The 23,441-nt window shown below is 49.2% G+C and overlaps 1 protein-coding gene across 2 annotated transcripts in view; it reads right to left on the reverse strand.

Annotated features, from left to right (window-relative positions):
* Nucleotides 1-23,441, reverse strand: part of ADRB2 (adrenoceptor beta 2) — a 38,919-nt gene that overhangs the window by 13,239 nt on the left and 2,239 nt on the right. The window lies entirely within an intron of this gene.

The following is a 23,441-nucleotide window of genomic DNA, read 5'->3' on the forward strand; positions in this document are numbered from 1 at the left end:
CCAGAGGTCTCTGTCTGCCCCAACTATGCTGCCATCCTGTGAAATACAGCAGGTAGGAGCGCTGCTGTCTGCCAGGGTCAGAAGGTCATGCAACATGGAAAAGGATATACATGAAGACACCACCATCTTTTCTTTCCTGACAGCCAGCTGTGAAGTAACAAAGGCTACCTCCTAATTTTCCTGTGAAATGACTAGTTTCTGCTCAGCTGAGCTTGTGGGGCTGTCAAAAACACATTAGCTGCCAGGCTGGCATGAAGGAGCATTCCAGCGGCAGTTTCCCTAAGGGCTCTTGAGGCTCCCAGTGAATTGCAACAGGGAGGACCCTTCAGTTAGGTGTCATTGGCATTTGAGTGGCAAGGTGTTGGCAACAGGGGCACTACCAGCTCAAGCAGACACCTACCACTGGCTTCTTCACAACTGTGTTTTTCCCCATTAATTGAGAAGTTCTTCATTTTCCTGGTACATGGTGATTTGTTGCTGTGTAATCTACTTGCATATAAACAATCAGAATCAGCCTTTGATGGAAGCTGTTAAGTTGAAGGCAGCCGATGCTCTGACTTGTTTCTCAGGTTTGATAAGGTGGGATCCCACTTAGGGTCAAGTTTTTCCTCAAGGCTCTGCTGGTTTCCTTCTGGCTCAGGAGTATTTGAAGTGACAGGCTGCCAGCCCCAGGAGACAGAGGTAGACCAAGAGAACCAAATTTAAGGGCCATTGTGACAGAGGTTAAGCCCAGGTGCCTTGCCTACCCTGCTTTTAGATGCAAATCCACATATGAAAATAGCAAACAATGGTCCTTTGGATGAGAAAGGGCCAGGGATCTGACAAACATGACAGAAGTGGGTATCAGCAGGTTATTCAGTGCTTGTCTGTGAATGCCTGGAGGGGGTTCGCACTAAAAAAAGTCCCATGTTTAAGAAAGAAACATTTGTGGACGTTTAGCTTCAAGCAATGAAAATAATTCTCCAGACAGCATCATCCGTTGTGGAATTCTGGGCTGACCTCTGATTTCCTCCGACTGCTTCAAATGCTCCAAGGATTTCTGGGAAACCTTGTAAATGGATTTTGGGTGGTCTGTTTAATTGTTTTATGCAAAATAACCTGGGGTAAGAGGAAAATGCAGAATAATTTTTATTTTAGAAAGTCCAATATTATCAATGGGGGAAGCTCTCTGGTAATGCACCAAGCGCTCAGCCAGGGTTTTGTTTTCTAGCACAAAAATCAGGTATATCCTCTCTGTACTGCCTTGTAACATGGGGAAACACTTACATGAGAGCATCCTTCTCAGCTCTGTTGAGGGAATCCACGACTTGGCAGCAGCCACCAAAACAGTCCAGTGATAAATTTTTCTTAAAGGTCTGAATTGAAAGAGCAAACACAGGGAATAAGGAGTAAAGATGTCAATGCCAGGTGGCTAAACAGAAGCCATCATGAAGCCATTGCAGTGTTCCTCAAAGCAGCATGAATCCACCACAGTGTCCCTCAAAGCCACCTCAGTGCTCTGTTGGTGCAGGGGTCCAACAGGTACCAAGCAGAAACAAATCTGCTCCTTTTCCCTGTAAAAGGCTTCCTTATTACTGAATAAAGTGGGAAGAGTGAGCTTTTCCCATGCCTAGCATATTATTGCTAGTAAAGAGGGACTGAGCCAGAATCAGGGAGCCAATCCACAACAAGCGAGCCAGCTGGAGATAAGGGAATGGGGAAGAAGGTCCAGAGCTCTGCTCGAAATTCAGTGGCAAACATCCAAACCAGTTTTCCTGTGGTCAGTCAGAGCACAGATTCTCTCTTTTTAGAGGAATTTGGTGCATTTCCTAAATGGGTACACCCATAACTGACAGTCACTGCTACCCAGATTGTTCTAATCATATTCTGCCTCCTTGAACCAAGCATTTCCAGGATGAATGTCAGCCTTGAACAAGGGATGGGGACACAGGTGGAATTCAGGCCAGGTGTGTCTCCCCCTTTGGGAACACAGAGACTCAATATCCATATCTGTGCTTTGCTGTAAGCTTTTGTGATGCTGCTGTGGTTCCCTCAAGGCTCTTCCCGGGGGGAAGAGGCAGCAAGAAAGTGCAAGACACAGAGGACGTTCTCCCTCCATTGCTCACGTGCAGCTCTGTGGCTGTCTCTTGCAGGCACCGTTCCCATGCAAGGCTCCAGTGCGGATGATCTCTGATCCCAAGGGTATGAGTGGAACAGCCTTGGATGTGGGAAATGGTTTACAACCAAGTCTCTTTTCCTCAGGCAGCCTACGAACCCCCACTAGCCCCAGGGACTAGGCAGAGTGCAGGGAGGCTGAGCAAGACACTTCCACCACACTTACTCATTGCTGTGCCCTGCTCAGCCACCACAGCCTGCTCCATACCCAGCAGCTGCTGGGGTTTCCTTTCCTGCTGGGGAGGAGCGGAGCCTGGCAGAGCCTTGCTGGGGAAGGACAGAGGTGGTTTGTGTCTGTCCATCTCCAATGTCTCTGCCGCCCAGCCTGCCTCTGTGCCGCTCTTTTTCCTTGATTAAAGCCAGAGTGTGATGTGCATCGGCTGCTGACCCCACATGATGCCAGAAAGGGTCTCAAGCAAGGCCCCACAGAGTAAATGGTTCTTGTGACCCTCCCTGAGAAAGAAGGAAGTGGTCCTGCCTGCAGCCCCGAGCGCTGTGGTGCAGCCAGCAGCTGGCGTTGGAGCATGGTCCCACCAGTGGCTGGGAGGAAGGAGGAAGGGAAAGTATTTGCCTGTTTATGTCAACACAGAAGTATTTCCCTCGTTTTCAAAATGGTACATTTCATCTGCTGATCTCAGAGCAGTTGGGAAAAAAGCATTATCTCCCCCCACCCAGCAGATCAGGGGTTAGGATCTGACCAAGATTACTTAGCAAGCCAGAGCCACTAGTGATTCCAAATCTCCAATCTTCAGCCAACTCTCTGCACAGCTCTGACATCCCCCGATCAATTTGTGAGCTAACACTAATGCTGGTTTATGACTAAAATGACTAATAAGGTAATGCGGATACTAGTTTAGACTCAGAGACATAGTGGATACCATTTCACCCACAAATAAAATTCTTTATTCAAATAAATCCCCTTAGAAGACCTTACTCTCCAAAACTGTGTATTATCCACCTGCTTGCCTTCTTGGGATTGGGGTGTAGCAAACAGAACAAGGGGCAAGGCAGCAGCTGCCTGTGAGAGGTTATTATAGGAGAAAGTCAGTTCTTGTGATTTCAAATCACACTGTCATGTTATACAAATTCGTATTTGGCAAGAGGATCTAAGCCATGGGTCAGCTCAGAAGCAGCAGTTCCTGAATATGACTTTGGTGATGTCTTTTTAAGCACCACCACTTGCGAAGGAAGGAGGAAGAAGTCACCAGTTTCTGTTCTGCTCCCATCCTCCTGCTGGAGGGGAACCTCACCAGAGAGGTGGAAATATTTCAGGGGCTGCCCAGGACAGATTGGGTTTGTTCAGGGGCTCAGGGTGCCTTTTAGCCAGGCTGCGGCAGGTGCACAGGGCAAACGGGAAGTTTCTCTGATTAATGTGAATCAAAGCAGAAAGAGAAACTGGTGAAATGTTAACACTACAGCAGGGCAGGAAGTGGTCTCCCTTCTCAGGAGTCGGTACAGGGTTTGGAAAGGTCAGGGTTTCATTTTTAGAGTCTTAAGTTTTGACCTGGCAAGGCATTGCTGCTGCCACTGGGAAGTAAGAGATATGCTGGTGCTACTTGGGATAGTCGATGGCAACTTGAAAACTTGACACTGGTATGAATGTTAACGGCTTAGAAGGGAGCAGGCAAAGAGAACAGGGGAAAACAAATGGAAGAGGGAGAAGAAAGAAAAGCCACAGGTTTTTCAGGTTTTCTAAGGCAGACTTTGTGGGCCTGTATGGTTTGTTAACACCTGGGGAAAGGCAGTCACATAAGTGTAAGTGATTCAGCATAAAGAAACCATCCTTCCCCTCTGGTGGCAGTGTCAACTCTGACTAACAGAATGCATAAATAACACAAAAGCAGTATAAACAGCATGGTCATCCCTGTCACAGCCCTTTCTCCATAGCCATGCTGCACAGTGACTGCCCTGCAGGACACAGGTGGCTCTGGGGAAGGTGGAGGTGGCATTAACTTTCTCCTGAGCTGCGTGGGGCATGGCATAAAGCAGCCCCCCCCAACCCTACCCATGCTGGGGGCTCTCAGCCTGTTTTCTCCACAGCATCAGTTTCTCACCTCATTTCCTAAGATTAAAGAAAGGCTGGAGACTCCTGAGCAGCAATGTAAGTGGCCTGCTCTCGTCCAGCCAGAGAGCAATGAGGCATCAGAAAAGGAGGTAAATGTGGCAGAGCCATGCAGAACTGCAAAGTGCAGCACTGAAAATGGACCTGAGGCTGGTGGGTCCCCTCAAGATGCTGTCTCCCACCTAAGAACAAGACGGAAAGTCTTATTTCAGAGACTGAGCAGCATGTTATGCCCCTTTGACATTCTCCCTGTAGACTATTTCTGAACTTCTCACATGCTTGACTTCAGTATACAGCATCTATTGGCACTCCTTCCCATTCCCTCCTCACAGTATTTAATCTAATAAAGAATGAACCTATTTTTCACCTTGCACAAGAGTATCCTAAAAGGAAACACATTCCCATCAACCTGTGTATGCTGCAGTCACACAAAAACTTGAAGGAGAATCTAAGTGGCAATCATCTACAGTCATGGTTATATCATAGGTATCTGGAGGACACTGCTCCTGGGAACCCCCATGGCTCTATCATCCCATTAAATCAGTGACAACCATATTAGAAATAGATAACTGTGTGGGCAGGGAGAGAGATGGAGCCCTGGCCATCCTTTATTTTTATTGTGTGCAGTAAATCTCCAGTAACTTTTTCAAAAGCAGCTCTGGAGCTTAAGTCCCATTTTCAAATTTGTCTTGGGTAATATTCCCTTGTAGATGAGTAGATGTTACTTGGTGAGAATAAGTCCAATTCTTTTTCCCTTCTCCTGCTCACCCACATCAAAGGGTGGAGCACAGAGGTTTGTGCCAGGGCTGATAAATACTCCCAGGGTTTACAGGGCTAAACCTGTGCAGAAAGCATTCAGCCTCACCATGGCTGAGTTCACACTAGGCTTTGGTTTCCTTCATCAAAGCAAAGTGAGAGCCGCCCGAGCAGCAGCTGGCACGCCAAGATGATGCACATGGCTGATAGTATCGCAGGCAGACACAACATAGTCCTGCAGCAGGCAGCGACTCAGTTCTGCAGTGCAAACAGCATGAAGGCAACAGCCAGGAATCCACAGGTGGAGTGGGCATCGCACCTGGGTAAATACAACTGCAGCAAGAAGGCTTGTTTTCCCAGGGCCTGGCTTTGAGCTGGTAATTGCACCAGAACAGCCCTCAGGGGCTTTTTTGCTTTGCTCTCTGGCAAGCACCTTCTTCAGTGAGTGAGCAAATGGTTGGCATCTGCCACAGAGATATAAAAAGATGGCCCCTGTGAGGTGGAGCTTCGCTTGTTGATGATTTCATGGTTTCAGTCATGGTGACCTGCTGAACTTGATGGAAGCACCCCTTCCTCCAGTGCCCCTGCCCTTGCCCTCCTCACCACAGGCTGCTTCTGTCTTCAGCTGAGTTTTTCAGCCAGGGAGATTGGGATCGCCTAACCCATCCTTTCCAGCACAAATCTTAGCTGCACACAACAGCAAAACCTGTCCTCCTGCCCCCCCAGAAAGGGGGCTAGAAGAAAGACAACCCTTGCAGAAGTTAACCAAAGGAGAGTAAAAGCCCAGCAAAACCTCTCCAGGAACATGCAGAGATGGCAGGAGCAGAATGTTAAAGGAACACCAGGTTCTTTTTTCAGTGATTTATTTACTGTAATTTCCCTGTTCTTTAGGAATGGCCAAATCTTACCTCACAGCATCCTGAGCCTGCAGCACTCGCAGACTGTGCTGTGAAGCCCAGCTGTAACCTGAAACCCATTTAAAAACGGATGGTCCACCTGCAGGAATGACAGCCCTGGTATTTACAAGGGGTTCAAGCAGCTCACCTACAGCCCTCTGATGGTCTGATACGGAGAGGCTTTCAAGGTTTTTATATTTTAAATCAGTTGGGTAGTCTTATAACAGCATTGAAATCTGAAGGCTTCCAACTTCTTACAGAGAGTGACCAGCAGCTGTATAACATTGTCCGGTTCCTCCACATTTCACCCTGCGATACAAGGGCTCACTACAATGGCAAGAGGAGACGGCAGGGCTGAGGATCACAGGAGTTTCTGACTGCATGCCAAAATGGCCAATAAAGAACCTGTGATGTGCAATGAAAGAGTGGCTTCTGTGGCACGGAAATCCATTCAGAGAGAGACCAGGCGGAAATTGTAACTGAACTTTACATAAATTACTGGAAGTCAAATGTTAACAACTTCCATGTAAGGAAGATAAAACATGGAGCAGGTGTGATGCACACACATATTCAGCTCTATTACTCTCACCTCAAAAACCAGTCCAGCCAGCCCTTTAATAACTCAGCAGATCTTCTCTGAATTATATCAATTATAAACGATAAAGTGCTTGTTATTTGCATCAACATCCTTTGCAGGAGTTGTGGATGGGGACGAGGACACCTGTGGTGAAAAACATAGCATGGCACAGGCACAGGACGAGCAGTGCAGGCAGGGCACTGGCATGCCGCTGTTGCCCTCCTTGAACAAAAATGCCCAGGAGGAAGGATTGAAACAGAGTAAGTATGAGCAAAGGGGTAAAACATTGGGGACACAGGCATAGGAAACCATGTGTCCCAGACTTTTCTGTCCAGGGAAGAGGTGGGCACCCCATCGTCTGGTACAGGGCAAACACAGCATGAAAAACTTCCAGGTCACTTCTGAGCATAATATACCCACCCCTATACACTATAGCAGAGGAATCCTCCAGAAATACACAAGATGACCTAACAGGTCTAGTTTCTATTAGTCATTTACTTGTAACAAACAGTAATTGGAACTCCTGGCTAAAATCACTGGGGATTTCCTGAGGCAAAGCCGTAGCTTGGACCTGGCTTTGCTGGTGCTATAATTAGCATGTGTACAGCAAAGTTCCATTAGCATCCACCAGACTTCTCTGGCCTGATTTGCACTGATGTCCGTGATGCAATTGCCCCTTTAGTGCAGCTTCTTGATTCTTGTGTCACAGACAGAAGAATGTGGCATCCCTGGATAAATCATGCAAGAAGCTGGGGGTGGTGGGGGGATGGAGGGGGGGTGGTGGGAAGGAAGAAGACATTTGGCTGCAAACACAAACTTTTTTTGTCATCAGCTGAAGGAAGGAAATTTAATGTGTACTTAGGGTTAATGAAAACAGGAAGCTTTTTCAGGGAGTGCAGTCACTTTTAGATTAGGCAGAATGACTCAAGACTAACTGATAAATATAACACAAAATGGCTTTCTACTGGTACTAGGCAAGGGCTGCCTTCTTGGTGCAAAGGGTTGCATCTTATCCTTTGGGGATCTAGCCCCATTCTCTCACCCTCTCCATGGTGAGGCATAATGACTTAGTGGCAGTTGTCTTACAGACATCCTAACAGCACTCTAGATAAGCCCTGGCAAAGTAGCAAAAGGGTTTAATCATTAAGTGAACCTGGATCAGGTTGAGGTTCAGATTCTTGCTGAGAAAGCCAAGAAATTACAATATCTGGCAGTTGTGAAGCATCTTCTCTCCAAACTCTCGGACACTGCTTGCAGAGACACTGTTCTTCCAGGCACCACATGCCTGGCAGGCTCCATTTTGCAGGCAAGTGCACTGAGGCACGGATATGTGAGAATAGTCACCGCAGTGGAGCTCAGACCTCAGTACTCTTAGTTTCTAATCTGGGTCCTGCATTGTAAATGTTTGTCCCTGTGAAACAGGGTGATATTTTCATGCTGCATTTCTTCCTACAACTCAACAAACACCTCACATAAAAGCCTTTGTGCTTCAGAGAGGATTATGGTCTTGAGGAATTATGTACAAATCCTGAACAAACATTTCAGCACTACCGAGTCGCGTGTGCTTCAGTAACTGCACAATCTCTACCCAGTGGCAGTATAACCCAGACCGCTTTTCAGGGATGGCTACGGACACTGGAGACTGGCAGCACCACCATGTTACTCCAAGGGTGCCTTGCACAGCAGGACAACTCCAGCCCAGATTTGGACCATGGATAGATTTACACCCCTAACACAGCCAGGGTCCTGCATAGGTCCCAGTCCTGTCAGGCTCCCTCCCCCCTCACCACAGGAGGTCTGACTGTCCTTGGGGCATGGTGCAGCTTCAGGCCCCTCCACACATCCCCCGGAGCTGCTCATGGCAAAATCATCTCAGCAAAGCGGTGTTGATGCTAGCCACACAGCAAGCACTGTGTTACTGCAGGCTCTGGAAATAGCATGGCTGCCGCAATGCAGGCCTGTTCGCCCTGCTGACAAGTGTGCATGGTGGACATACCAGGAGAGGAGAGCTACACTGACCTGTCCTTTCCAAACCGCAGCTGCTGTCTGGCACATCTTGCATTGTGGAAACACCCCAAGATAATAAATAAAAAGCAAACTAAGAGCAGCAAAACTTCTGGGAGCAATGCTGATACCAAAGCCCAAGCTGCACCCTGGGTGCCACCCAGTACCCAACCCCTTCCGGCAGCTCTCTTCCCAGTAAGACCCTGTCTTCCCACTCACACCTCACAGCTGCATCTCCTGCTTATTGCCAAGTCCGTTGCCATGCTGGCAGGGAGACGGCTGTCCTTGTTCGTCTCAATACCTGTCAGACACACTCACTGCAAAGGCATGCATGTTTGTAGAATGACAGAAATGCCTGCTCCACACCTTCCCTAACCGCACCTTGGCAGGCAGCAGAGCAGCCTCCAAGAAGGAAGGAAGCTTGCTGTTCATTTTTGAGGAAATCATTGCTCTACACAAAGCTTCAACAACTCAGGAAGGAACCTGGGGGCCGAGAGGAAATTGTAAATTATTGCTTTATATAATCCTGTCTTGTGCCAAGGATTGGGAGGGGACTTCCCAAACGCACAAGCTTGTCTTGGTATCTTCTACAAAGAAGAGGAGGAAAAAGATGATTCAGGAAAAACCTGGCTGCAGGACTCAAATGCCCCAGCTCCAGAAGGGGAGGGATGGAAAATAAGGGAAATAAAGATGGTGTATTAAGGTATGGATATCAGGCTGTCTTCATCTGTAGTCCATCTCTGGTTTTCTCTGGACACTGCTATCTACATGTGGCAGCTCTGAACAGAAAACACTTTTAAAAAGTTTTTCTAAGCCACCTTCTAAACCTTTCAGCACTCATGGACATTGGAAGTTAAAAACCCCAGCTAATGCCAGCCAGAGAACAAGCAGGCACTACCCAAGCATGACTGCCCCAATTTCTAAATCAAGATGATGCTTTCCCCAGCTATAGCTTTTGTTTAAAAAACAATGCATTTGGCAGGGACTCTTCTTGGCCATTTGGTTTGTGGCCCTTTGAGGGATGCTCACAAGCAATTCATCCCATCCATAGGAGCTCTTTCTTAAAAAAATGCAAGGAGAGGTTGCCACATTTTTCACTTGACTCCAGCAGAAGTCTGCTGGAAAAGTCTAATTTTGCCATGAAATAACTCAGCCCTGGGCTTCTGGGTGTTGAATGAAGCCCTGTGAGCTTCATTTCATTCCTACACATCATACAGGGTTGTATGGGTGCCATGGTACCTGGCAGGAGTGCCTGACTCCTAAACCTCCAGAGGTTTTTTTGACCCTGCAGCCCTGAGCAGAGCTAAAGAGCCACAGCAGGCTGCTGGAGAGGGTTCTTTGCTCTGGCTACATGGCTGAAACTGGGTCTGTCCCTTTTTCACCATCAGAGCACCTGCTTAATCAAAGAAACACCCTCCTGAAATATCAGGAGAGTTTGGAGAGGCATTTCACCAACAGCAAAGACCCCTTCTGTTCTCAGAGGTTTTATGCTTGGATGCAATGGGCAAAGTTCATTGCCAGCACATGAAAGGTAACATATTCTGGTCTGCCAGCCATGCAGGCTCCCACATAGGCATCAAGTTGGCAAAATACAGCACATATGCCAAGTCTTCCCTCTGGGTCGCTGTTTGGACCAGCAGCTGCCAGCTCCTGGCTCCTCCAGCTCCACATGAGCTCCAGTGTGGATTCCAGCAGTGTGTGTGAGATGTGGCTCTCTGCTCCCAGCCGGGGCAGCTCTGCTAGTGCATATCCTTGGGGGTCTCCCACTGCCCCAAAGAGATGGAGGAGAATTGTTGGCAGAGACCAGAGGCAGCTCAGGACAAAGGAGAGGAGGGGATGAAAGGTCTCTCCTTCCCGAGCTGTGATGGCAGGAAGGGAAGGGCTGGGGAGCACATTGGAGGGGTCACAGACAGGGATGCCAGAGGTGCAAGTCCTGTGCAATAGGAGGGTAAGATACAGATACAGGCACCAAAGCACAAACAGAAGAAAGCAGCTGGGAGCAACCAGGGGTTTAGGGACAATGCTGGGCACCAGCATCGTGGCTTAGCTCTGGAGCTGGGAAATCATGCAGGCTGCAGGGCATAGCCAAAGTGCAGAGGCACAGCCACCACTCCCAAGGAGACACAAGGCAAGGAAATGCCTACATAGGGTGATTTCATGTCAACTTGCTCCATTTGCTGGTTTGTTTAAAACCAAACCACAACATTTTTTGCTGTTTGTGAGCTGTGATAGCGTACCCACTGCAGTGATTCATATGAAACCCACTGCAGTTAAAATGACAGTGAGGTCCTGAATGCATCTGCAGCTACTTTGGTTTATATAGCCATCTTCTGCTCTCTCTATCACACACACCACACCAACTCACACAGCTTGTCCCAGGGCTCTAGCAGGGTTAGGTAACCCAAGGTCGGCTTTAGACCACCTCATGAATATCATTGCATTTGCACTGTCTGGGAGACAGGAGAGAGAACTGTTGGAAGCAAGACTGTAATATGCAGTACAGAGCAGGGATACCTCCATGCAAAACCAAGGCAAAGGAGAGTCTTATCCTGTGGGCGATGCTGGAGTGAGGAGCACAAGGCCAGGGACTTCCACTGCGAGGGGACTCCACATGGTGTGAGAGTGCTGTGCAGTGCCCTGCCAGTCAAGATGTGGCACTTTTCCTATGTTGAAGGAAAAGAAACACTAAAGACAGAAACAATCCAGCTGTTTATGGAGCATTTCAGGTTTGCAGTAGGAGTTTCCTCCTGTAAGAAAAATGCCTGGATTTTCTTCCTGCTCCAGCATAGCGAGGGAGTCATAAAGTTGCTTTAATAAGCCTGCTGGAAGTTTTGGACGGCATGGAAGAATACCTGAGCAGCACAGCACAGGTGTGATGTGCTCTGTGTCTTCTCCAGCATCGGGCTAGGATGGGACATGACTAGGGACTGCCTTGATACTGCTGTCTTGTGACCCCTAGCCCTGAGACTGGCAGAGTGAAAAGGTGACACCCAGGGCCAGGCTTTGTTGGATTTTTACTGGACAGAAGGATCAGTTGTCTTTTTTTCATTCCTCTCCAGTGGAAGTCCCCTCCACATCCCTTCATTAGGTCTGAATGCCCTGTCCCAGCTGATTTAGTCAGTCACCAGTAGGAACAGGGCTCTGTTCATGAGCATAATTTGAATGCCTAACTTGGCTCACTTAAATCCTTACTTGCAGTGTGCAGATGCAGAGAGCTTTTCCTTGCATACCAGTTGCTTGCAATGAGCCAGCTGTTCCTCAGCGCCTCCCCATCCATTGCACAAGGCATTGGTGACAAGGGAAAGGAGAGTCACTGAGCAGCCTGCCTTCTCTCTGAAATGGTCAGCTTAGGCAGCGCTCAAACACCACTTCCCTTTATCTCTCACTAGCCCTCTCAGTGCTTGTTCTGCTTTGGGTGGAAAAATTCCAGCTCCAATTTGTCACTGGTTCCCTGATGCAGTCCCACTGCACAGCCACCTGGCTCAGTTGGCAGGGTCTGAAGCTACCTGGCATGGTGTGATCTCATGTGCTCATCACTCAGGTGATTTGAATTTAAACATCACCCCACTGCCCTGTGCAAGACCTGCCTCATCACCTGCCTACTCTCTGTCAGGCTCATCCCAAGGTGCTTGCTTGCAGGACCAGGGCTTACATCACTGGCTCTGTCAGGCAGGAGGGAAGAGTAATAATCTGAGACAAAAATATTTGATGCCATTTACAGGTAAAAGTAGAATATTTTAGTTTGGCTGAGGTTATTTTTCCCGTGGTCTTCTTGAAACTGGAACCCCACTGCAAGAGGTGGCATGGTGCAAGGTGGAGGAAACCATCTTTAATAATAAAACATCACTCCCCTTCCCTGCTCTTGAGCATAAATTAGGCTGGCCACTTGCCTTGGACAACTCCCCCAACACTGGGAACAAACTGTGCATGCACTGCCTCTCTAATGGCCATCCTCTCTCACCCATGGTTCCCCAACATTCCTGTATCACTGAGAAACTGCCCCCAGTCCTGCTGCCTTCCTCCGGCCAGATCTGCTAAATCAAACTCATACTGGCTGAAAGCAAATAAGGAAATTACTAATGTAGGTGGGAAGAGGCACAGTCAAGCTGCCTGCACTGAAATGCAAAACCTGCTGTCATGGCATTTTCCAGCCTTGTTTCTTCTCCTTCTGCAATCCCTTTCCATCTTCTCCCTCCTCTTCCACACAGAACCCAGCCTCTTGCTGTCCACCTTGAGTTTCCTGCTGGTGCTTGAGTCATTGTCCCTCCTAGGACCAATTTCTCATCTCCATTTGCTTTTTCATCATCTTTTTACACTCTCCTTGGGCTATATTTCATTCTGCCTCTGTTCTGCGGTTACCTCCATCTGTTCCTTCAACTATTCTCCTTCAAGTTCTTCTCTTTTTCTCTGTACTGTACCAGTCTGTACTGTATTTGAGTTTATTGACAGACTTGATGGAAGCTTCCTTACAGACACAGGCCCTCAGTAAGCTGCAGCTGTCCAAACCTATGCTAAAAAAGTTGGCACTGTCCAGTTTTATCATTATCTTTCCCTTTCTGAGTTTTGTGTGTTAAAGGGAATTCTTAGGCAGCGAAAGAAAACATCCCTGAAATCATTCTGATTTTGGCATAAGCCTTTGGTTTTGCAAATCCTAACAGAAAGGAAAATCCCCAAAGCTCTGCCATCTAACTGTAGCAAACTGAAATCCTATCTTCCAGGGAAACAAGTGAGCCCAAGTGTGCTTGCTGCTCAGTGGTGGCTTGCCCCTGGCATGGAGGATTGGTGCCAACCCAGCCTGACAACAAACCTGAGCAGATGCAATATTGGCACCCCCTCTCAGGGTCCCTCTAAGGTCCAGGGGGACACTGGTAGGGAGATCTTGTTGTGCCTCTAGGCAGCAATTCTGTGAAGCCCCACGCTTCACTTCAGACCAAAAATCCTTTCCCCCCTCTCCAATTAATTTCTGTCTCTCCTGGCCAACATCCATAAGTCATGCTTAGAAATCACAGCCCTCCCTGACCTGGCCCTGTTGCCACTGTGTCTGGCTCTGAGGCTAATCACGCCACAGCTCTGTGCCCTGACCTTTCCTTTCTGGGAACAGCACATGACCCTCGCTTCCCATCACTTGACTCTTGCCCATTGCCATGGGAGAGGCAGCCCAGCCAGAGCAGCCCAGCACCCTGCCCCTCTCCCTGCCTCCTCCTGCCCCTGCCAGCCCAGAGTGGCAGCAGCTGGTGTGTCATCACCTCTTGTGCTGGGAAGGGATGCCTGCAACTGTCCCTTACAGTCTGCTAGCAAACGTCAGCTGGGGGCCTGCAAAGGAGGGGCTGCGACTGCAGGAGGAACAGCCTGTACATTGTCCTGCTGCCAGACACAGGAAGATGTTCATTCAGGGCTGGATGACTCTCCTGGAGGGGTTTCCATGCTATAAATAGGTACCCTGAGGATCCCCATTTAAGAAGGGTCTTTCTCAACAGCAGGGAGCCCTGGAGGGATGAGGAACCACAGAGCCACCTTTTAAATGAGCTGAACAAATCATGCTATGCAGTTACTGAGGAATGGCCTTCTTGTTCTGAGCCACAAAATGTCTTTCTGTGGTTCTGCTCCTGCTTTTTCCTCCTCCCATGTGTCTCCCCCATACAGCTCCCCTTTGCCTCAGCTGCTGTGCTGAAGTGATAATGAATTAAACCCAATAGCTGTGGATTGTGCCCCCAGCTTAGTGCCTTCCCTGCTTCCATATCTATAACTGTATAAGCTTGTACTCTGTATCTCTATATTTGTGTCTCAGCTGGAGACAAAAGGACCTCCAGGTTTGGGTGGGACTCGCCTTCATTGCCTCTTCACTGCCACCACTACTGATATTGCTCAGGACCCCATCTCCCACAGCCGGGAGTGTGCTAACATTTCAGTTATACAAAACCCTGGCAAGTTCACAAATTGTTGCACTTTCATGAAGCTGAAAAGAAGAAGAGGACAACCTGTGCTTGCCAGAATACAAGGGGAGGGGTGTCTCTAAGCCACAGCACTTCAAAGGGTTGGTCCTGGTTAAAGGCAGGTCCCTACCAGCACCCATTGCAACCCAAAGCAAAATGCCATCCAAGGTAAGACACTGCTTTCATATCTGTGTTAGAAAAATTTGTCATGCTGAGTTACACCTCCCCCTCCAGCTCAGCCATGAAAGCATCTTTCTTCCTCTCCCACCTTCCACACCAAAGACCTCTGGAATCAGACACTGACCCTGCTATAAGTAGGCTTTCAAGTTTTAATGCAGAGAGTGGATTGAGTCCCTGTCACGACTGATTTCACGAGTTACCTTCCAGCTTACACCACTGTATCTGGCACTGCGATCCAGCTTAACAAGAGCACAGGAACAGAGTAACACATATCCCAACAGAAAATCTGTGATCTGATGGTCTACTGTGCAGGTGTCTTTCAAATATGGCAAGCTGGGTGGAAAGAGGTACTTCTTGAACTGGGCTAACTTACACAGAGCCTAGTAAGACACAGGGGCAGGAGAGGCGTCACAGGGCCCAGCACAGCAAATCCCCTGAGAAATCATCCTAAAACCCAGCCTAGAAAGTCAAAATCTCTCCTTATTGAATTCTGGGCTATGATGAGCGTGTTTCTTATCTGAGAATGAGGGAACTGTTTCTTTTTCCTTTTCAGCTACAAATCTGTTTGTACAGTCCTTTGCACTCAGGTGCTCTGAACTCCAGCTTTTGAGCCTAACTTGTCTCTATAAAGAAGGTCCCGTCCTCAGCCAGACTCGTGTTGAGGCAGAGTATCACAGTATTATCTGGGTTACAATGAGGTATCACAAAAGACTTACAGTCTAGGGCAATACGGATTTATTTCAGCATCATTCTCTTGTGCGAGGCTGGCCTCCATGCTGACACGCTTCCTCTCTGAAAACACCAACAGCAATGTCCTCTTATTTTGGTGAGACACAGACCTTGGCCAAGGTCCCAAGCAGAGAGCTGGAAGAGGCAGGTGACAGCCTGCCCCTCATCCCACTCATTCCCAAGCAAAACAACCAGGTGAGATGAATGGAGAGTAAGAAAACATCTGAACAGTGAGGAAACATTCTCCAGTGAACAGATACCCATGCAGCTCCTCCACCCTGGTCCCCTGCACATAGATATATCAGGGCTTCCAATACCGCTGTGGCACGCAGACACATTTCGTTTCCCTACTATGTGTGTATCATAAAATCAGCATCTCTGTCACCGAGACATTTGCTTTCCTACAGAAACTTATCTAGGGCTTCTGCTCCAGTTTTTCTCAGGAAAAATGGCCACTCGTTTCCAGACATGAGACCAATACAACAGGATGGGAATTTCAGGCTTTGGACCTGGGACTCTGCAACCCCATTGCACTGTTTTTGAAGGCTGCTTCAAGGCTGACTAACCAATTTGCCATCCACACGCTGCAGCCCATGGGACCTCCATCCAACAGCCACTAAGGAGTATAACAGCCTGACAGGGACCCATCATGGTAGATAGCACTTGATCTGATGCCAGCAGGCTTGGGAGGCAGGAAGAGCAGCATGGCTTTGGGGGCAATAAGAAATTTTTTATGCAGTGTGGTTCTTGCTTAGGCTGATGGTTGCAAAATATCAAGATGAGGGCAGTCCCCACCCAGGGATGAACAAGCATTTCCTTCAGCCAGGGAGGAAAAAAGATTAAGGAGCCATTTTTCACACTCGCATATACTTAAGAGGAAAAAATATTTACATGATGGAGAAAGTACTTGGCAGGGGCCTCTCAGAGGCTGTTTGCTGTTTATGCATTTCTTGGGACTGGGCTGAGGCTGCGGAGCTCAGCAGTTGAGCCTGAATCTCCCCAAGCTGCCGAGGAGGTGGTGGAGTGGGGAGCTGCATTCTGACTGTCTTTAGGGCTGGTGAGAGATCCTCTTGCCATTGTTCCTGTTGCCTACGCCTACAATGAAGTCATGCCTGTGAGACTGAAGGCAGCTCTGGCAGTGGCCACTGTCGTTTCCTAATGTCTTTCCTTTGGCATCACTGGAAGACTAGTGCCAGAAGCCAAAGTTGCTGTGAAGTAGGGACTGGCTCTAAGCACCTCTTAGGATCAAGCACCTTTCCATAGGATGGGATATAAAACATTCCCCAGTCTGAACATCACATTTTAACTGCAGTGGGGGGAGCCAGATGGCAGCTGAAGCTCCCCCCCCCAACAGATGCTGACGGTCTGACTCTGATTCCCTCTTGAGGACCCCTGCAGCCAGCAACAGCTTGTATTTGTAGCAGGTGCTCTCTACCCCTTGAAAGCAGAAAGTTACAAACCCATAAATTATTATCATTTAGGCATCTGCCGTGTTTTGGAAGTGCCTTCCCATCCAAGCTGCACAATGACTCCCTGCTGTTGTTTCTGGAAAGGAGAAGCCTCAGAATGTGCATGGCACACACAGGCCTCTGCTGCCAAGACTTTCATCATGGTCTTAAGTGGCGTAAGGAATGCAAAATCTTGTCATTGCAACACACTCGGCTGGGATCCTGCTCACATGAACCATAGTCTTTCTTCACCCTCACCTGAAGCAGTAACAGCACCAGGACAAGAGGGCTGGGCAATGGGTAACAGAGAACAGGCCAGGAGACTGGGATAGTTTTCCAAAGATTCCCCCTAGAAGCTTTTCCAATCCTAATTAGGAGATAAAGCAACCTGGGACAGACAGAAGCAACCTACCCCACTGTGCTCCTGTTACCCCCATTCCTGCAGGGCAATTCACCCCATTACCAGCCCAAGCTCCAAACCAGCACAGCTGGAGAAGCTGCAGCATGGTGTTTGCACTGTGCTGAGCCAGGACTACAGAGACCTGCTGAGGTGTGTGGTGCTTATCCCAGGTGAGGTAAGACCTTGCTCAGACAGCAGAGAGGGAGCAGAGTCGTTATTCAGTACTGCTGCAAGGCCAGCGTGGGGGCTTGCATCTGGGCTGGAGCAGAGCAGAGACAGAACTAGGCTTTATGGACAAGCCCTGCATACATTTTGCAGTGTTTCACCCTTCCCATCCCAATCGTCTCTGCACTGGACATCTGTGTTCCCTCCCAGTCCCAGGGAATGCTGGCACCGGTGACCAGCAACAGATGACTGAAGCCCCAAGCTGTACTGGTCCGTGCTTCTGCAGCAGCCCTGCTCTGCCGCAGCAGCACAGGAGACATCCAAGACTGCCACTGTTTCAAGTCCAAACAGGCAGAACAACAGGAGAATCTTTAAAAACGACTTTGCCTGTGAACCCTGACATAACCAGAGAAGTCCTTTTATGGCGAGGTGCTGAGCACCCACAACTTCCTTACTGTTTCCAGGGCTCAAAGCGCTGCATAAGCTAATGTAATTATCATCCACTCGAGGAGGCTGTGTGTGCCTCCCCACCAGCACCAGGCTATTCAGCTGTTGGGTTGTTTTTTTTATGAGCCCTGAAGGATTCACTGGAAGAGACTTGGAGAGTATGGGGAAATAGAGCCAACAAAACAGCTTTAAGCAAGGACACTTGACTACAAGCATACTATAAAAACTCTTTATTTAAAAACACAATGTCAATCAATAGGACCTGCAATAAATACTTGAACATCTGAACATACAGATCTTCATCTATGCATCTACCTAGCACAACATATCACAGATCTATATATCGCTGTATGTAGATAATGGAGATATATATACACACATATACATACATATACCTAAATATATATGCACCTGTGCAAAAATGACCTTACTAAGGACAGTAAACAAGTAAATAATTCCCAATCAACTGTTGCTGGCACTGGCAATATTGCACCGAAATTCAGTTGTATGCTCCTGCCATTAGGAAGATGGGAAAACAGGAGAAAAACTGAAATTGCATGCATGGAGAAGCAGCAAATCCACTTTTTTTGGTGATGAATAACATTTGTAGAGGATCAATGCCCCCTGAAATACCCTGCTTGATTCATCACCCTTACATATAGCAATTCCAGCAGATAACCACTGCCAAATCCAGGTGAATCAGGGTTGTGTCCTGCTCTTACAACACTTACCAGGAGAGATAACCTCCTTCCAAGTTCTGTGTAAACTCCAGTTTTGAGTGTGCACTGCTCTGTCTAGACCCAGGTTGTGTCCCTAAGACCACAGGGGAGCGTCTGTGCTCCTGACCAAGCTGTCTGTATTTTGCTCTGTGTCAGGCAAACATGAGCCCCAGTCCTTCTGCTGAGGATAGAAGAGGGAGCAGTTGTGTGCAGGGTCTGCCAGTGCCACCAGCTGCAGCTTGGGCCCTTGAGGGACAGCTGTAGTACATCTCCCAAGAGGCAGCACTGGGTGAAATATTGCTGCCCTACTCTGTAATATGACAAAAAGCATCTACAGGACCCCATGGGTGCCCATGCAGCTGGTCACACCACAGGAATGTCTCTGGTAAGAGGATGTAGCTACCTGAGCTGCCAAATGACAGTAACCTCACAGCCCAGTATGTGTGTTCATTGCAAAATGTTCTCTTTGCCCCTAGGAAGAAAGGTTAGCACTAATGCTTGCTTTCAAAACAGCTCCAATAAAAGAATAAGAGGGAAGAAATGCTCACGCTGCTGGGTTCAAGTCTCAAAGAGCCAAGCTTTCACACTGAAAGAGACCTTGTTGCACTGGGAGGAGATGCCAGAAGGTAGCTGTGGTCCTGCTCATGGACCTGAGAAACTAAGCAAAAGTGTAAAAACAGTGATGAAAGAAACCTTAATCCTTGCAAAACACTAGCCTTGGGGAGCCTGGGGTCACACCACCTCTCTGCTGAGAGCAACATCCAAGGCCAGGCTGGCTTTTCGAAACTGCTCTTGCTCATGTGAACCTGAAGAACCACCTAGGGTACCATGCATGCTGCGAACCTGAAGTGCAGGCACAGATACTGCCTTACAAGTTGGCAAAAAATGTGGGTCAGACGAGGTATGAGGTGCTTCACCAGGGCTGGACCATTCTGCAGAGGCAGCTAGGGAAGGGGAAGACTGGGGTGATGCTGGTGAGAAGACCAGCAGGCACCTTCCCCAGCTCCCCCTTTCCATCCTCACTGCCCAGGGACACAGCCAGGCACTGCCATGGCCAGTCAGGAAATTTTGCTTCACTGCTGCTTTTAGAAATACAGCACTTTCTAACAGCTGACAGAGAGCAGAGACGGGAACATGCAAGATAGGACATCCTCCCTCCTGCCAGAGAAATTAACATGCTCATAAACCCATCTCCTTGGGAAATGGATTCATCACACCAGTGACAACAAACACTCAGTGGCAGAGGACTGGCAAAGGGAGGGACAAAAGCCCTTTCCTCAGCCAGTGAGGGTGTTTGAGACTCCTGGCAGCAGGAGCATAGTAATATCAGAAGGGCAGGAGGTGCTGGGAGATAGATCGCAGCCTGCTGTTTACTCCTAGCCAGCTCTGTCAATACCCTCCCCTCTACAACAAAAATACGTCCCTTATAGTAAATAAACACATAAATAACCCCTTTGAAAAGCCCAGCATCTGTGACGTGGGAGAGATGAAGAGCACGTTGTGTGCCTGCTCACACATCCGCTCCTGCTCCAGAGGGGCCGAGCTCTCCTTTCTACGCTACTAATCCCTGGCCTATTTTCAAATATTTGGGTGCATTTAGTAACTTAAGTATCTTCCCTCCCTCTCTGCCATACCCACTACCTCGGCAGCGTCCTTAGGCTGGGGTCCCACCTTCCCCTGAACCACAGGGGAGGCCACCAGGTGTGGACCTGGCTCCACAGGTGAGGCCAAGATCCACATGCCCACCCTGACATCCCACAGCAATGTGATATGCACTGATGGGCAATGCTGCATGTTAGGAATTGCTGAACAATGCGGGGTATGAGGCACTTTGGGAATGGCCAGTCCTCAAGAGATGCTCAAGTTGAGCTCCCAGTGGGGATCTGCACCCAGACTGCATCCCCTCTGCCAGCTCCCCTTGTACTTCCCCTTCCACACCTCCCAGTGCGAGGGCAAGCATCAGGTTATATTTCAAGGCCTGGGCTTCCCAGAAAGCAAAAGCTCTCCAGGAATGCTCCCAAGAGGCAAAGGACTGACATAACTCAGCAGCTCTCGACACTCTGCCTGTTTTAGAGGACAGAGAAAAGACAGCCTCTGATGTGGGAACTATAGCTGCCCGAATCACAAGCAGAACCTACAGCAAGGACAGTATTTTGTAACAACACAAAAGCTGCATTTGTGATGCTCATCTTGACTAAGACTTTAAAAACAATAAAAACCTATTTGGCCAAAGTGGCTAAAAGCAGTGAAAATACCACAAAGCTCCAGTTAGCTGTATACACCCTGACGCCGGGAGGTGGTGAGTATCCCACCAGTGCTCTACCCACCTTTGTGGCAGTGGCGTAAGGACCAAACCAGAAGCACAGAAGGTAGCCTGGTGTTTGCAGTAAGAATTTGGTATTTTGTCACAGTGATTTTCCTCAAATGAAGTCACTGCTGCGTTTATCAGATATATTTAACCTGAGCCAACTCTCTGCTAGTGTAAAATCCTAAGTACTATAAAGTCAGTTTAAGCAGTTAGTGTCTGACATCAATGTTCCATTTTTTAATGCCTTTTTATTACAAAATATTTTTAACAGGCCAACAGATTCCTTTACACGGCTTTTCTTTTTCAGCCATGGAACAGGAAAGGTTTATCAGGTTCGGCTTTGGTGGTGTCATAATATTTTTTCTCCAACATTTCTCTTTTGATTCCAGCTGTTCCCAGAACCACGCAGTTCATATTTCACCAGTTTTACTAATGTTGCCTCAGAGGAAAGATATCAGTTTTTCAACACTTAGACTTCACTGCAAGCCTGAGGTTTCCTAACACTGTAGCAGAGCATTGGAGTACCAAGGTCAACCGCAGAGTGCAAACAGCCCAACATCCCCTGTCCCTTCGACATCCATGTGCTCTGGATGCTATAGTGGTTCTGCAATTAGCCACTTGCTCATCTCTCAGCTTTGACTACATACAGCCACAACATCTGAAGCATGAACATAGCCAACCAAATAGAGCAGTTATTTGGACAAAGTCCTGGTCTACCACATGTGCTACTGAAATGCAAATACTTAATAATAGTAAAAATACAGACAGCAACTGGTGTGTGGACACTGGATTTCTTTGTGTTGGAGGCTCCTGTCCCAAAGCCAGTGGGAGTTTGGCTGCTGAGTCTACTAGAGGCTGGCCTGACCCCCAGTCAGGAGCTGGCTATCACTGTAGGACACCTCTTCCCTCTGTGTCCTTGCTACCTGCTAACCTATGCTGCCTCTGGGTGTTGCAAAATACAGCAGGGGACTGGCAAGATTAAAAATGCAGGAGATATGACACAGGAGGTATTGATCCCTACAACCAAGCGGTTGATTTTCACTTCACCCTGAATGCTACATAATAATTACGGCCCGCACCGAGCTAAAGTGCATCTCTAGCTGGAGTGTGTGTACCTTCACAGCACACCAGCCTCTTGCATTTCAATCGTTGTGCAGTATGAAGCCATCAGCACCTGACTGCCAGTCCTGGTCCCACGTGGGGTCTCCCCCTGCTCAGACAGCCTGTTAATGTTTATCTGAGGACCAAATGTTTTTGCAGAGCTGAGGCCTCACACACCGCACCATGCCATCACACCCCTCCTTTGCTCACGTAGCTCACACTCAAAGGACTTCAGGAGCTGCTGACAACCCCACCAAGGCAGTGGGTGAGGGCACCGACAGGCACAGGCATCAAAGCAGACAGCAAGAGGCAGGAGAGAAGGGCTCTCCGGCACATTCCCTGTCTCTGCTGTAGTGCTGAGCTGGAAAGGTGGTGAGTGGAGCTGAGCCAGCACCTGTCACAGGGCTAGGGGAGGAGAGTGCTCTTACAGCTGTTTCTCCTTCCCAGCACCCTCTCCAAGCAGAATGAGGACCATTTTGGGAAAGAGAGAAAGGAGTGCTAGGAGCTTCTCCACCCAGACCCACAAAAGCCACGTTGGGCCCACAAGGGGGGTAAGAGCTCAAGGAAGCGTTGGTGGTTGCCCTCCACCTTGCAGCAGCCACAGAAGAGACCAGTAGCAATTCCCCCGCCCGCGACCCTACACTGCCGTTCCAGGAGGGGGTCCCCTCCAGCCCTCCCTGGGGCTGCCCCTCTCAGTACCAGCGCTTGGGGCAAGCCCTTCTCAGGGCAGCCAAGAGAGCCGAGGCCACACAGGGACTGCAAAGAGGTGTCGGCAGTGAGAAGCGCTGCTCCATTCCCCCTCCCAGCCTCCGTCCTCCCAGCTTCCTTGCAGCACTGCCCCAAACCCCTTCTGCCACCTGCAGCGGGGGGTACCAGCACTGGGGCACCCAGCTCCGGGTCACCCCGGGTAGCTGGTCACCCCACTGCTCTGCAAAGCCAGCTCTGCCGGGGAAGCGCCGATCTCCAAACTGACCGCGACGCGTCCCCAGCAGCAGCGCAAGGAAAGCCCCCGAGGCACAGGGCAGGTGCGTGGAACTGCGGGCGGGGGGGGGGGAGAAGAGCCCGCACACATGCAGTGCCCGAGCATCCGAGCATCCCCCCCGGGACACCACGGCCTCACGGAGCGCCCGTACCTCCCGCGAGCGCCGTTCGGTCCCACACCCCCACCCCGCCCCAGTTCTCCCGACTGTTTCTGAAAACACCCAGTCGCCTCTTCCCTCCGGCTGGGGGCTTTCAGAGAGCAACCGCGCGGCAGCAGTGCCACCCTGTCCCCGTCCCTGTCCCCGTCCCGGGTCGTCCCGCAGCCCACACCTGCCTGCCCGTGTCTGCCGCCTCCCTGACAGCCCTCCGCGCCCGCCGCCAGCTCTTGCGACCCGGGAACGAAATGCAAAGCCTGCCGCAAGGCGAAAAATAAATCCAAACCAACCCTCAACAAACAACCAAACAAACCAACCCCCAGCCGTCCCGCGGCCAGAGTTGGGCTTCCAGTCAGCCACAGAAAATAAAATATCTCCTTCCTTCCCACCTCCTCGGCCTCACTGTCATTTAAGACTTGAAGTTAA

This window comes from Phalacrocorax carbo, chromosome 8 (assembly GCF_963921805.1).
Source record: "Phalacrocorax carbo chromosome 8, bPhaCar2.1, whole genome shotgun sequence".
Taxonomy (NCBI): Eukaryota; Metazoa; Chordata; class Aves; order Suliformes; family Phalacrocoracidae; genus Phalacrocorax; species Phalacrocorax carbo.